The sequence below is a fragment of the Bufo gargarizans genome, chromosome 2 (assembly GCF_014858855.1).
Source record: "Bufo gargarizans isolate SCDJY-AF-19 chromosome 2, ASM1485885v1, whole genome shotgun sequence".
NCBI classification, from domain to species: domain Eukaryota; kingdom Metazoa; phylum Chordata; class Amphibia; order Anura; family Bufonidae; genus Bufo; species Bufo gargarizans.
The window spans coordinates 48,123,850-48,137,516 of NC_058081.1; the positions used below are offsets into that span (position 1 = coordinate 48,123,850).

Below are 13,667 nucleotides of genomic sequence, written 5' to 3' on the forward strand. Positions count from 1 at the left end.
GAGGCGGGTCATCTCTCATGGTATGCCGTCATGGAGGATTCATGAAAAGGGAATTACCGGTACGTAATTTGGTTTTTTGACAGTTTTTATAAAAAAATTATGTAAAATATGTCTATTTTATAAAAAAAATCTATTTTAATTTTTTTTTTTATTCCTTCTTTTTACATGTGAAACTTTTTTATTTTTTTTAAACACACTGGCATGGGGGGGACTTCTGTGCCAAAATCAACAAAAAACAGGTGGAATGGATGTACAATTTGGGACAACCTCACGGACTGAATATCGAGTGCGATTTAAAACCTTGCATCGTATAGTCCAGTCTATTGTACATCCTCCACTTCTCTTACCTGTGACCAGGTAGGACCTGTGATGGGAGAAGTTCTTCCTAACTGGGATAGGATAGGAGGTGGATTGAAGGTCTGACTAGTCGAGTCATGTGATAGAATGAATGAGGTGATTGAGTAGAGCCATTGTGATCAGCTAGAAGGGGCCGGCCTGAGATAGAAGTGTGGAGGGGTATTAAAAGCGGCGGTTTTAGATCTATTAGGAGTGAGTACTAGAAAGATGGTTTTATTTGTTTTATGTATTTTGATACTGTGAATCTGTTCACTTTTATTGAAACTATTTATACACTTCTTTTATGATAAATTTTGATGTATTTTTGAATTGTATATTTATATTGTAACAAAGGAGGTGTGACCCTAAGTGGTGACACAGGGAAAGGGTGTGCCTTTTAATGGCTTTTAAGATTGGTTTCTGATGCTAAGATATTCGTTCCTGAAGAAGCGTGACAGCGAAACCCGGGTCGGGCGATACCGAAGTGTGCATACCATTGTTTTATGCGTTTTATCAGACATACTGTTGTAAGTACAATAAATCTTTGCACGTGACGGTGGCAGTCTGGGCTTCAATATTGTTGTGATCTTTAATTACCCACAGGAGTGTTGGAGAGAGGAGGGATCCTCGGGTATACCCCTTGCAGATCCTTCCCCGTGCCTTTTGTAACCTGTACCAAGGAGGGAGGAGGTGCATCAAGCAGCACGGTTTTCCACTTTCTTGATTTACTTGCTTCTGTGATCTTCTCACATCGCATTGAAAACCTGCAGAGCAAGATTACAGATACAGAAACGAATACTAGTGATTTTTTTTTACTATGAATGAAAGTAGCCTAAGCCTTCTAACGTCCCCAAAATGTAATTTACAAAATGATCCAAACATGAAGTAGACATATGGGAAACGTAAAGTAATAACTATTTTTGTAGGTATTACTATGTATTATAAAAGTAGATACATTGAAATTTGCAATTTTTTTCAAATTTTTGGCAAATTTTTTATTTTTTTTATAAATAAAAATGTAAATTTTTGACTCAATTTTACCACTGTCATGAAGTACAATATGTGAAGAGAAAACTATCTCAGAATGGCCTGGATAAGTAAAAGCGTTTTAAAGTTATCACCACATAAAGTGACACATGTCAGCTTTGCAAAAAATGGCCTGGTCCTTAAGGTGAAATATGGTAGAGTGCTGAAGGAGTTAAAAACAATCACATTTGTCTTCCCAAATTACGGATTTTAAAAATTACAAATAGGTGGCATTTAACCACATCTAACTTTATTATTTAACAGTTTTGGAGACATTTGGGGCATCTGTGGGGATGACTCTGTTATGGGCATCAGTAGATGACTATGTTATGTGGGGGGGGGGGGAAGAAAAGAACTTGTGGAGGGGTCAGGGGGTGTACTGGAGCCAGCCAGCCAGTTCCCCCTTCACACAGTATTTATTAACCCCTTTGAGCAGTCCCCCGAGGGGTTAATAAATACTGTGAAGGGCCTTTCACAATAGTTATTAACCCCTCTCAGCCCTCCCCCATTCACAGTATTTATTAACCCCTTTCAGCAATCCCCGGCAGCACAGACCAGTGTACACCACCACAGGGTTTTCAGCTCCCTCCAGCAAATGTCTCCATTCCTCCAGGGCACCCGCAGCCGCGCACCCGCACCTCGGGCACCAGGTGTTCTACCGAGCTGAAGGGGAACCCGTGCCCTGCGCCGTGCCCGCGGTCCCTGAGTAGGGGTAACACCCCCTGCTTCTTGACAGAGCCCCCCACCAAGGAGCGGCCTCCGGACGCAACCCTGGGAAGGCCTCTCGGGGTGAGCCCGATGGAGCGCTCGCACCTTGGCGCCCGCATGGACATTCCCCAAGGTCTCTGAGGAACGCTCCTCGGGACCGTACCCTTTCCAGTGGATGAGATACTCCAGGACCCCAAGACGGCGGCGGGAGTCCAGGATCTCCTGGACTTCGTACTCGTCATCGTTATTCACCTGGATGGGAGGTGGTGGAGCAGGCGCCCGGTCCGGGAACGGGTTGGCACGGTGTGGTTTCAACAAGGACACGTGGAATACCGGGTGGAATCCCAGGGAAGTAGGCAACCGGAGCTTGGATGCAACGTTGTTGATCATACTCATGATCTCGAAGGGACCAAGGTAACGGGGTCCCAGTTTTCGGGAGGGACAGGACAGCTTGAGGTGCTATATGGAAAGCCACACCTTGTCCCCGTCTTTTACCTGGGGAAATCTGTGTGTCTACGGTCTGCCTGCGTCTTGTGCCTCTGCTGAGCGGCCTGGAGTTGTTGCGTTAGGGTCCGCCTCAGTTCTCAGAGGAGCCAGAGCCGTTGAGCCACTTCAGGCACTGGGACATCAAGGGGGAGATCCGGGAGAGTTGAGGGATGATAGCCATAGTTGGCATAGAATGGTGAGAGCCCGGTGGAGGAATGAAGCTGATTGTTGAAGGAAAATTCCGCGAAGGGGAGATGGCTCACCCAGTCGTCTTGTAGATGGGATGTGTAACAGCGAAGGAACTGCTCGAGGGTTTGGTTGGTCCTTTCGGTCTGCCCATTGGACTGGGGGTGATAGGCAGAAGACAGGCTGCGAGTGATATGAAGGCTACGGCAAAACTGGGTCCAAAAGCGGGAGGTGAATTGCGAGCCCCGGTCTGAGACGATGGAATCAGGGAGCCCGTGCAACCGGAACACGTGTTGGAGGAACAACTACGAGGTTTGTTGGGCCATCGGGAGACCGGAGGTCGGAATGAAGTGGGACATCTTGGTACATCTGTCCACCACCACCATGATGGTGGTACAGGCTTGTGAAGGCGGTAAGTCCACAATGAAATCCATGGCTATGTTGCGCCATGGAAGGGTTGGCACTGGCAGAGGCTGTAATAACCCAACGGGTTTTGAGGTGGGACGTTTGTAGAGTGCACACACGGAACAAGACTCGATGAAGGAGCGTACGTTGGCTGCCAAAGAGTGCCACCAAAACCGACGTAGGATGCATTCCGTGGTGTTGCGCCTACCTTGGTGGCCTGCTGTGGGGTGGTCATGGTGATGCTGTAGTACAGGCAGTCGCTGGGAGACTGGGACATAGATCCACTGTTGGTGGTAACGAAGTCCCTGCTTCATTGACAGATGGGCTGCCTCCTCTGGAGCTGGCGTGCTGGCCCGTTGGATCCTCTCGATCAAGGAGTGTTGGGTAGCTAGAAAGTATGCAGCTGGCAGGATCGGTTCCAGAGGTGCAGGATCGGCCTCGGAGGAGCACATACGGGACAAGGCATCAGCCTTGCCATTCTTGGATCCCGGTCGATAGGTAATCTGGAGGCGAAAACGGGAGAAAAAGAGAGCCCACCTGGCTTGTCGAGGACGCAATCGCTTGGCACTGCGGAGATATTCGAGGTTGCGATGGTCGGTGTACACCACCACAGGGTTTTTGGCTCCCTCCAGCAAATGTCTCCATTCCTCCAGGGCATCCTTGATGGCGAGCAGCTCCCTCTCACCCACATCATAGTTGCGTTCGGCCCCGGTGAGTTTGCGGGAATAAAAGGCAACGGGATGGAGAAGCTGCTTCTTCCCTTGGACCTGGGAGAGAACATCCCCATTAGCCCCCACGGAGGCGTCGGTCTCCAGAAAAAACAAGCAAGAGGCATCCGGTTGTACCAGTATAGGTGCCTGTGTGAACAGCCTCTTGAGGTGCTGTAATGCCTGTTGGACCTTCGGGGTCCATTCAAACAGGGTGTTGCTCCTGGTCAGTGCAGTGATGGGAGCACAGATCGCTGAAAAGTTCCGAATGAGTCGGCGGTAAAAATTGGCAAAACCAATGAACTGCTGCCCCATCCGCAGATTGCGGGGGACAGGCAAATTCTGGATGGCCTGGATCTTCCTGGGGTCCATCTCCACTAGGCCTGGGGATAGGATGTAGCCAAGGAACTCAATGGACAAGACTTCGAAGGTGCTTTTTTTCAAGCTTGCCATAGAGACTGTGGGTCCGCAGACACTGGAGCACCGATTTGACATGCCGTTCGTGTTGTGGCAGTGTTCTGGAGAGGACAAGGATATCGTCTAGATATACCACAACATGGGTATCCAACAGGTCACAGAAGATGTCATTGATGAAGCACTGAAATGTGGCAGCGGCGTTACAGAGCCCGAAGGGCATGACAAGGTACTCGTAGTGCCAAAACTGTGAGCGGAATGCTGTCTTCCACTCATCCCCCTCCTTGACACGAATCAGATTGTAGGCCCCCCGGAGGTCGATCTTAGTGAAGAAACTGGCATCCTTGACTCTGTCCAGCAAGTCGGGAATGAGAGGGAGTGGGTACCGGTTCTTCTTGGTGATGTCGTTCAGGGCCCGGTAATCGACACATGGCCGGAGACCCCATCTTTTTTCCCCATGAAGAAGATGCCGGCCCCGACTGGAGAGGTCGAGGGACGGATGAACCCCTTCGCTAGGCTCTCCTCTATGTAGTCCTTTAGGGCCCTGGTCTCGGGTTCGGACAGATTGTACAAGCGCCCGTACGGCAGTGGGGCTCCAGGGAGCAGGTCAATGGGGCAATCATAGGGCCTGTGTGGCGGCAAGGCGTCTGCTCCTTTTTTTCAAAAACATCTGCATAGTCCCTATATTTGTCGGGTAGTCTGTGTTCAATGGTGCCCAGAACCGTAGGAGGGCTTGGAGCCGGAGACGCGTGAACAGGAGAACCGGAGGGGGGCGTGAAGGTGATGGAGCCAGAGGTCCAGTTGATCGTGGGGTTGTGTCTCCTAAGCCAGGGGATGCCTAGAATGACTGGAAACAAGGGGGAAGGGACGATGTCCCACACGATCTTCTCGGGAATAGTAAAGGCCGATGCGGAGGAACAAGGGATGGGATTCCATGGCGATAGGTCCCGTCTTTAGGGTGCTGCCATCCACCAGATGCAGCTGGGATGGGATCTTCTTAGGGCGCAACGTGATGCCTAGTTGGGAAGCCAGATCCTTGTCCATAAAACAGCTGCTTGCGCCCAAATCAATGATGGCAGAGAGATGAATATTGTTGTTGCCCAGCTGCAGGGAAACAGGGATGGTGAGATGAGATGAGTTGTTATACATAGGTAGGTTAATGCATACCGTGGGTGTCTCCGGCCTACCTGTGGGAGGTTTGATAGGACAGTCCTTCAGGAAATGGCCCAGTTTTGCGCAGTATAAACACAGATGCAGGGTTCTTCTCCTGGTTCTCTCCACCGTGGACAGGGGACCCCGAACAGCCCCGATCTGCATCGGCTCCTCCTGGTTACCATCTGCTGCCACAGGAACCGGAAGCCTTAAGGATTCCGACCGGCGCTCCGGTAGAGGCGGGGACTGTTGTCGCTCCTGTCGTCTTTCCCGGAAGCAGCAATCCAGGTGGATTACTGAGTCCATCAGGCCCCCCAAGAAGCCTGACACCCCAATGCGGGCGAGCTCATCCTTGAGCTGCTCGGACAAACTGATGCGGAACTGGTCAATCAAGGCCACCTCGTTCAAGCCCGTATCCGGGGCTACCTCACAGAATTCCATGATGTAATCCTCTACTGGACGTCCGCCCTAGCGGAGGGTGCGCAAGGTACCCCTGGCGGTTAAAGAATGCAGGGCGTCATCATAAAGTCTTTGCATAGCTGCGGCAAATGACTTCCAAGATGCCAGCACTGGGTCATTGGCTAGTAGGAGTTGGTGCGCCCAGGTCTGGGGAGGCCCTGAGAGCAAGGGAATTGCCGTGCGTACCTTGACGAAGTCTGTGGCATATGTACGAGGCTTCAGGGAAAACAACAGCTCGCAGGAGATGATGAAGGAGCGGTACTTCCTCCGATCTCCTGAAAACCGATCAGGGAGGCTGACTGATGGCTCGCTAGAGACCACTTCCAGAGTGCGCGCCGGCGTAGGGGGAGGCGAGGGTGGTAGCGCGGTGCGCTCTGCGATGCGTTGCTCCTGTGTGGCAACCCTCTGCAGCAGGTGCTCATGACTGGCTTGCATCTCCTGGAAGGCCTGCGTCATGAGGTTAAGTTGTTGGGTCATGGCCGTCATGGGACCCACTGCTTTTGCGGGTTCCATGGTGATGGCTGAGTTATTCTGTCAAACCTCCCAGGGAGCCAGTAGTGGGATGAGGAACCCACTGGCAGTAAGCAGCTGACAGCCCAGAAATGCGGTACAAGTTTAGGGATAATCCAAGAGTCAATGTCCAAACAGTGTCACAGTCCAAGGGTCAGTAAACGGGAAGGATACAAAGAAACAACAGGCAAATAGGAGGATCAGCAGGGAGGCTAGGTGTTCACCATAAGGAGGAATAACTCAGCAATAAGCCAGAGTTTAGGCTAGGTCTTTATAGCCAGGGAAGGTAGGAACCACCCCCTGGTCCCCATGGCAACCAGGATGCCTCTCTCCCCAGAACCAATGGCAGGCGAGGAAGGTGGAAGGTGCGTACTGGGAACCTCCCCCAGCAAGGCTCACACCTGACAGCCAGATAATGCAGAAACGCTATGCACCCGGGAATGCGCGTGCAGCCTGCATATTGCGCACACGCCGCGCACCCGCTTCTCGGGCACCAGGTGTTCTACCGAGCTGAAGGGGAACCCGTGCCCTGCGCCGTGCCCGCGGTCCCCGAGTAGGGGTAACACCCCCTGCTTCCTGACAACCTGACATAAGTGATAGGTGATGTACGGGGCCCTCCATAGGAAAAGTGAGGCTTCCACCCAGCAGTGAGCCTGGTGACGTCACCAGCACTAAAGGGCCAGCTTGTAAAACGGCTAGGGCAGCGTTAAAGCTCGCCCATTAGAGCCGTTATGTCACCGGAAACATTGCTAGGCGGAAGCCTCTGCCTAGCAGTGTAAAAAAATAAGCAAAAAAAGCCCTTGCCCTGCCTGATACAGCACACGGCAAGGGAGAGTATGAAATGTTCCAATGCTTAAATCAGGGGGGGCATGTCCAGGTTCAGCTCTGAATCCGAACAACCCCTTTAAAAGAAAAACAGAAAACCAATGGCCCGTACGGGGATCGAACCCGCGACATTGGCGTTATTAGCACCACGCTCTAACCAACTGAGCTAACCGGCCAGCTGTCTGCATAATGGGATCTCCCTCTTTATTATTTGGTCACATGATCCAGGAGGAAAGCACAATCCCTATTTTCTGGTCACATGATCCAGGAGGAAAGCACAATCTCCATTATCCGATCATATAATCGAGGAGGAAAGCACAATCCCCATTAGGGTAGGTTCACACTAGCGTTATGGAGTCCGTTATGGCTTTCCCTTTTAACATGGTTATAACAAAAAATAACGGAATCCATAGGAAGGAATGCAAAACGGAAGCCTTTAAGAGGCATTCCGTTTTGCTCCCTCCTAATAGAAGTCTATGGGAAAACATAACGGAACCATTTGGGTCCCGTTATGCAAGACTTTGTTTTCCGTCTTGCATAACAGGACCCAGACGGATCCGTTATGCTTTCCCATAGACTTCTATTAGGACAGAGAGCAAACAGAATGCCTATAGGCAGCAAAACGGATCAGTCCTTCCGTCTTATGGATTCCGTTATTTTCCGTTATAACAGAAAGCCATAACATTTGTGTGAACCCACCCTTATCAGATCACATGATCCAGGAGACATTTCTATTACACTAACCCCACAGTCTGTGAGACAGTAACCATGACAACACCCCCTTCCTCTGCTCTTGTACACACTGATATGATCGCCAGCAGGTTTGGGCTCAGAATGTCACACGCCCCGAGTTGTCGGTCAGGGCGGTGTCGGAGTTCGGTGTAATCACACACTCAGCCTCCTCCATTCATCATGTCTGTTTCTCCCGGAGGAGGAACAGGTAAGGATTGACCTCACTGACAATGCTCCCACACCGCTCCCAGCAGCCACCACCCATCCCGCGCTCTTCACCGACCTCAGGGTGAGGACGCCGCTTCGCCCTCACCGCTGTACGATAGCATCACAATGAGCGCGGGCTGCGGTCACGTGACGCCTCGGTCACCCACGTTACAAACCGTCGCTCTCTGTCTCCTCACTCGGCTAATAAAGACCTATTGAAAACGTTTCATTTTGTTCAGCAATCGCTTCTCCCATAATGCACTGTGACTTGTGATTTGCATCTAGTCTTTACGTGTTGACACCAGGGGCGACTCCTTCTGCCATTCGAGAACCGGGGGAAAAATATGACATTAAAAGCTACTACACGTGTAATACGGATTTTGTTATCTATAGCTTGCAGCGCCCGTGTGGCCTCCTCTACATCGGAGAGACGACACAGCCTTGCAAAAATAGAATTAATCAGCATAGGTATACAATACGTCAGCTATTAGCTAAAAAGAGAGTCTACAAAACCTAGATAATGGGGATGAGGTAGAGTTACCGGTACCAGAGCATTCTTGGAGATATAGACAGAACGTGTCACAATTAAGATACAGAATTATAGACAGTGTCCCTGCGCTCAGGAGGGTGGAGATAGGGAAACATTATTAAACAGGAAAGAACTGAGATGGATTTACAAATTAGAGACCATGGAGCCAAAAGGCCTTAATAGGGAATTTAAGGTGGGCCCTCTCTTCTGAGCCCAGATCTGGATCAGGATGTGTGGTAATGTAACCTAAGCACCAGGCTAATAGCCGTGTGTGTTTCTTTTATAAAAAAAATTAACCCCCCTGTTTATGTATCCTCACTTTTTATGTATCCTAATTTTTTATTTCTAATTCTCAGATGCAGCCGTGTACATGCTGTGGGAGAACTGTACCTGGATTATAGAATAAGGCCTCTTTCAGACGGGCGTTGCGGGAAAAGGTGCGGGTGCGTTGCGGGAACATGCATGATTATTCCGCGCGAGTGCAAAACATTGTAATGCATTTTCCACTCACGTGAGAAAAATCGCCATGTTTGGTACCCGAACCCGAACTTCTTCACAGAAGTTCGGGTCTGGGATCGGTGTTCTGTAGATTGTATTATTTTCCCTTATAGCATGGTTACAAGGGAAAATAATAGCATTCTGAATACCTAATGCATAGTAAAATTGCGCTGGAGGGGTTAAAAAAAATTACAAAAACTTTTACTCACCTTAATCCACTTGATCGCACAGCCGGCATCTCTTCTGTCTGTATTCTGTGCTGTGTGCAGGAACAGGACCTGTGGTGACGTCACTCTGGTCATCACATGATTTTTTTACCATGGTGATGGATCATGTGATGGACCATGTGATGACCGGAGTGACGTCACCACAGGTCCTGTTCCTGCACACAGCACAGAAGACAGACAGAAGAGATGCCGGCTGCTCGATCAAGAGGATTAAGGTGAGTTAAATTATTTATTTTATTTTTTTAACCCCTCCAGCGCTATTGTACTATGCATTCTGTATTCAGAATGCTATTATTTTCCCTAATACCAATGTTATAAGGGAAAATAATAATGATCGGATCTCCATCCCGATCATCTCCTAGCAACCGTGTGTGAAAATCGCACCGCATCCGCACTTGCTTGCGGATGCTTGCAATTTTCACGCAACCCCATTCATTTTTATGGGGTTTGCTTACGTGAAAAACGCACAAAATAGAGCTTGCTGCGATTTTCACGCAACGCACAAGTGATGCGTGAAAATCACTGCTCATGTGAACAGCCCCATAGAAATAAATGGGTCGGGATTCAGTGCGGGTGCAATGCGTTCAACTCACGCATCGCATCCGCGTGGAATACTCGCCCGTGTGAAAGGGGCCTAAGACTCCAAATGGGGGACCCTTAGGGAACTTGCGGAGTGAGAGTATTGACCACTGGGGAAGTCTCTGGAGGGGGATATGCGGCCACCCCCGGTATGTACTAAAAGGATGGATACAAAAGCTGGGAATAAAGGAGGTGTTTGTAAATGTGGAGGATTCACTGGTGGCCTCCAAGGATAAAATACATTTGAAAGGAGGGATATGGCGATTAAGCTGAATATAAAAGGAGCAGGTCAATCCACAAATAATCAGGAGGGACAAAGGGAAAGGGGAGGACTCATCCAGTAAATGGATTGTAGCCCCCCGTTCTTTTGAGTCCCCCAAGAATGAATGGCAATTTAGGACTGGATGACCCTGTGAGCTGGGGGCTGACCCCCCCGGAGCATTGGGTCTATACACCAGCCACATGATGAATGGTGGAGGACCGGCTATGCCGCTATGCAATTAGCACCATGTGATTCACTCTAAATATAAAAATAAAGATGAATGTAATGGATTCCTACCGATGCCCCCAGTGAACCCATAAAGAAGCCCTCCATATAAAGTATTAAATAAATAAATGTCCTGTTTGATGGTGTGCCGGGGTGTCCGCATCACTCCATCAAGAGATCGCTCTGGAACTAAATGAAAATCTGATCGCCAGCCTCTGTGACGATCCGGCGTCAAGTAACCTGGCAACTGGAAGTCAGGTGATAACATGTGACGTGTCATGTGATCGGGAGACCTAGTCATGTGATCGGAAGTACCGGGACATGTTAGTATGATTGGACCCGGAAGCAGCGTCAGCCGAAGGGCGGAAGTGATGCCGTGGCGCATGCGCAAATTGAATAGAGGGACGTCGGTGGCCAAAGAACTAGCGAAAATGTATGCAGATAAACCCTGGAGATGAAAGTCCAGCAAAGGCTCCTACAGCATGGGGACATGGTTTGCAAGGGTCTGAATGTTCAGATATGATTGGTAGTTAAATGAGGATGTAAAATACGGATTGAGGTATTTAGGAGGTACTTAGGGGGTTAATGGGATACGGACTTGCAGCAGAGCGGCTTCTTTAGGACACTTCTGTCTCTGCAACACAGAAGGGCAGTCGCCTAAATCCGGCATTAGTTTTATTGCTGACGCTCGGTGCGGCCATATCAGCCCCTTAGTGCAAAATGTCATGGCGCCTTCTAGTGATTATCACAAAAGTTGTGCAGTTTTTTCAGACAATTTCAATGGGCAGCGTTGCCCTTAGAGCTCGCTGTGAAGTCATGCCACATTTGGTGGTCGCTGTGTCACGGAGTGATTGTTGTAAGGGGCAAGGCATGAGCGCTGGATTTCTCCATAGCAACCATTAAGGTTCCGGCTTTCATGTGTCATTGGCCCGTAAGAAAATGAAAGCAACGTCCTGATTGGCTCGGAGGGGGGGGGCTCCTCTGATTATCCCTTTAGTAGCAGCCCATGGGGGGGGGGGCGGCTGACACTACATAACTGGTACACAGGTATTCACACGCAGAGTGTGAGGCAGTTTTATGGCAGTCTGTATTCTGCTGGTGAATCATACATAATGAAATTACATTGGGGAATTGATATTTAACCGCTTCTCTGCTTAGCGATGCCATTTCACATCCTAATACATTTCCAATAAGGCATGGATCTTTTAATTGATCTTTAAGGGTCCGCAGTACCCTTCTCGATCACACTGATCACTTCTCACTGTCGGTATGGGGTGGCTTCCCCGATCCATGTTCAATAGTGATCTTAGGAGTGTAAGAGAAGAAGGCACCCTCTGTCAGCCCATAGGAACCCCAATTGCGGTGCAGATCAATTTCTGTGATGGCCTAGAGGTCTGCCAGAGGCGTCTAATGCTCCCCAGGTTGAGATTCTCCAGCTATTGCATAACTTCTACTCCCATCATACAGCTATCAGATCATGATGGGAGTTTGCAACTGTGGGAGAGCCGCAGGATGGAGAGTACCAGTGTAGTATCATCATTCTCGAGAGGTGGGACTCGCACCTATAGGACATCTGTGGTATATTGGCAGATGGAGACAGGGCCTCATTCTTTATAGGAACACATGTGAAGAAAATGTGACTTTTAAAAATACCTTTATTTATAATCAGGCGGGTATAGGTATGTAAATACCGACAGTAGTGTGCTACAGTTATCCCCCAAAATCTTTTTTTTACATAGGGGAGTAGTGGCCCCCAAAAGGAAGAACATTCATAGTGACGGGATAGATACTCAAAGTTTAGGTAGATGGATATAAGTGTAGTCCACAAGGGCAGGGCAGAGGAACTTACCCTACAGGCCCTGAAGACTGCTAAGCCCAGAGCGACCCCCTGATGGTGGAGGTTCCCTGTCACCGAACCTAGTGCTATACCGCTGTGTCTATGGACCATTTGGTGGCTCACAAAAGACCGAGTGACCAGTGTGAAGACTGCAGTATATTATACATATTTTAATAATGTGACGTAAGAATTTTTTTTTAAATATATCAAAAATGATGTTTCAATATAAAAATGTGATTTAAACAATGCTGCTGACACATTCCCTTAAAGGGTTTGTCCAATCCTCCTTTGAGGCAGGGGCTACACGGTGATGTAAAAAAAAGCCACGTAGCTCGAGTGGATTCGGAAAAAGCCGCGGTGAGGAGCTGTTATTGCCGTGAGACTACTGCAGGTGAGACGCGGTATTACGTGGCGCCCGCTATAATGATGTAGAAAACAGATGAGAAGCAAATCCCCGGCTGCACTTCCGCCTCTCCCCAGCAGAGATCAGTGTTCTGCTATAAATGATCTGGGATTTCTGGACAATAAATGTAATAAATCAAATTCTAATAAAACGGTATAAAGTGACAAACACAAGGCACTGCTGAGATTCGAACTCAGGATCTCCTGTTTACTAGACAGGCGCATTAAACAACTAAGCCACAGCGCCAGGTGCTGACCAGCACCAAGCAGTTTCACATTCCTCATTAACAATGATTGACTACTACTCCCAGCATTCACTTATTTGTACTATCCTTGTGGCATTTCTAAATCTACACCTGGGACAATCCTGCCAACGCAGCGCGGACACGAGCAAGATCATTCCTATGTTCACACCTCCTGAGAACTACAAGTACTCGCTGCCTCTCATCTACTCTTTACAGAGCCTCAATTCCTCCATCCAGCTGCAGAATAGTGAGTGCAGCTCTGGAGTATTATACAGGATGTAACTTAGGATCAGTACAGGATAAGTAATGTATGTACACAGTGACTGCACCAGCAGAATAGTGAGTGCAGCTCTGGAGTATAATACAGGATGTAACTCAGGATCAGTACAGGATAAGTAATGTAATGTATTTACACAGTGACTGCACCAGCAGAATAGTGAGTGCAGCTCTGGAGTATAATACAGGATGTAACTCAGGATCAGTACAGGATAAGTAATGTAATGTATTTACACAGTGACTGCACCAGCAGAATAGTGAGTGCAGCTCTGGAGTTTAATACAGGATATGACTCGGGATCAGTACAGGATAAGTAATGTAATGTATTTACACAGTGACTGCACCAGTAGAATAGTGAGTGCAGCTCTGGAGTATAATACAGGATGTAACTCAGGATCAGTACAGGATAAGTAATGTAATGTATGTACACAGTG

General features: G+C 48.8%; 3 non-coding genes across 3 annotated transcripts; all 3 read right to left on the reverse strand.

The window, feature by feature from the left end:
- Positions 1–7,316: 7,316 nt before the first annotated feature.
- TRNAI-AAU lies at positions 7,317–7,390 on the reverse strand. The gene has a single exon. It is a non-coding gene; the product is annotated as a tRNA-Ile (tRNA).
- A 652-nt stretch (positions 7,391–8,042) lies between these two features.
- LOC122929828 lies at positions 8,043–8,177 on the reverse strand. The gene has a single exon (XR_006388046.1). It is a non-coding gene; the product is annotated as a U8 small nucleolar RNA (small nucleolar RNA).
- Positions 8,178–12,885: 4,708 nt separating this feature from the next.
- TRNAT-AGU lies at positions 12,886–12,959 on the reverse strand. Its single transcript has one exon. It is a non-coding gene; the product is annotated as a tRNA-Thr (tRNA).
- Between the last annotated feature and the right edge of the window lie 708 nt (positions 12,960–13,667).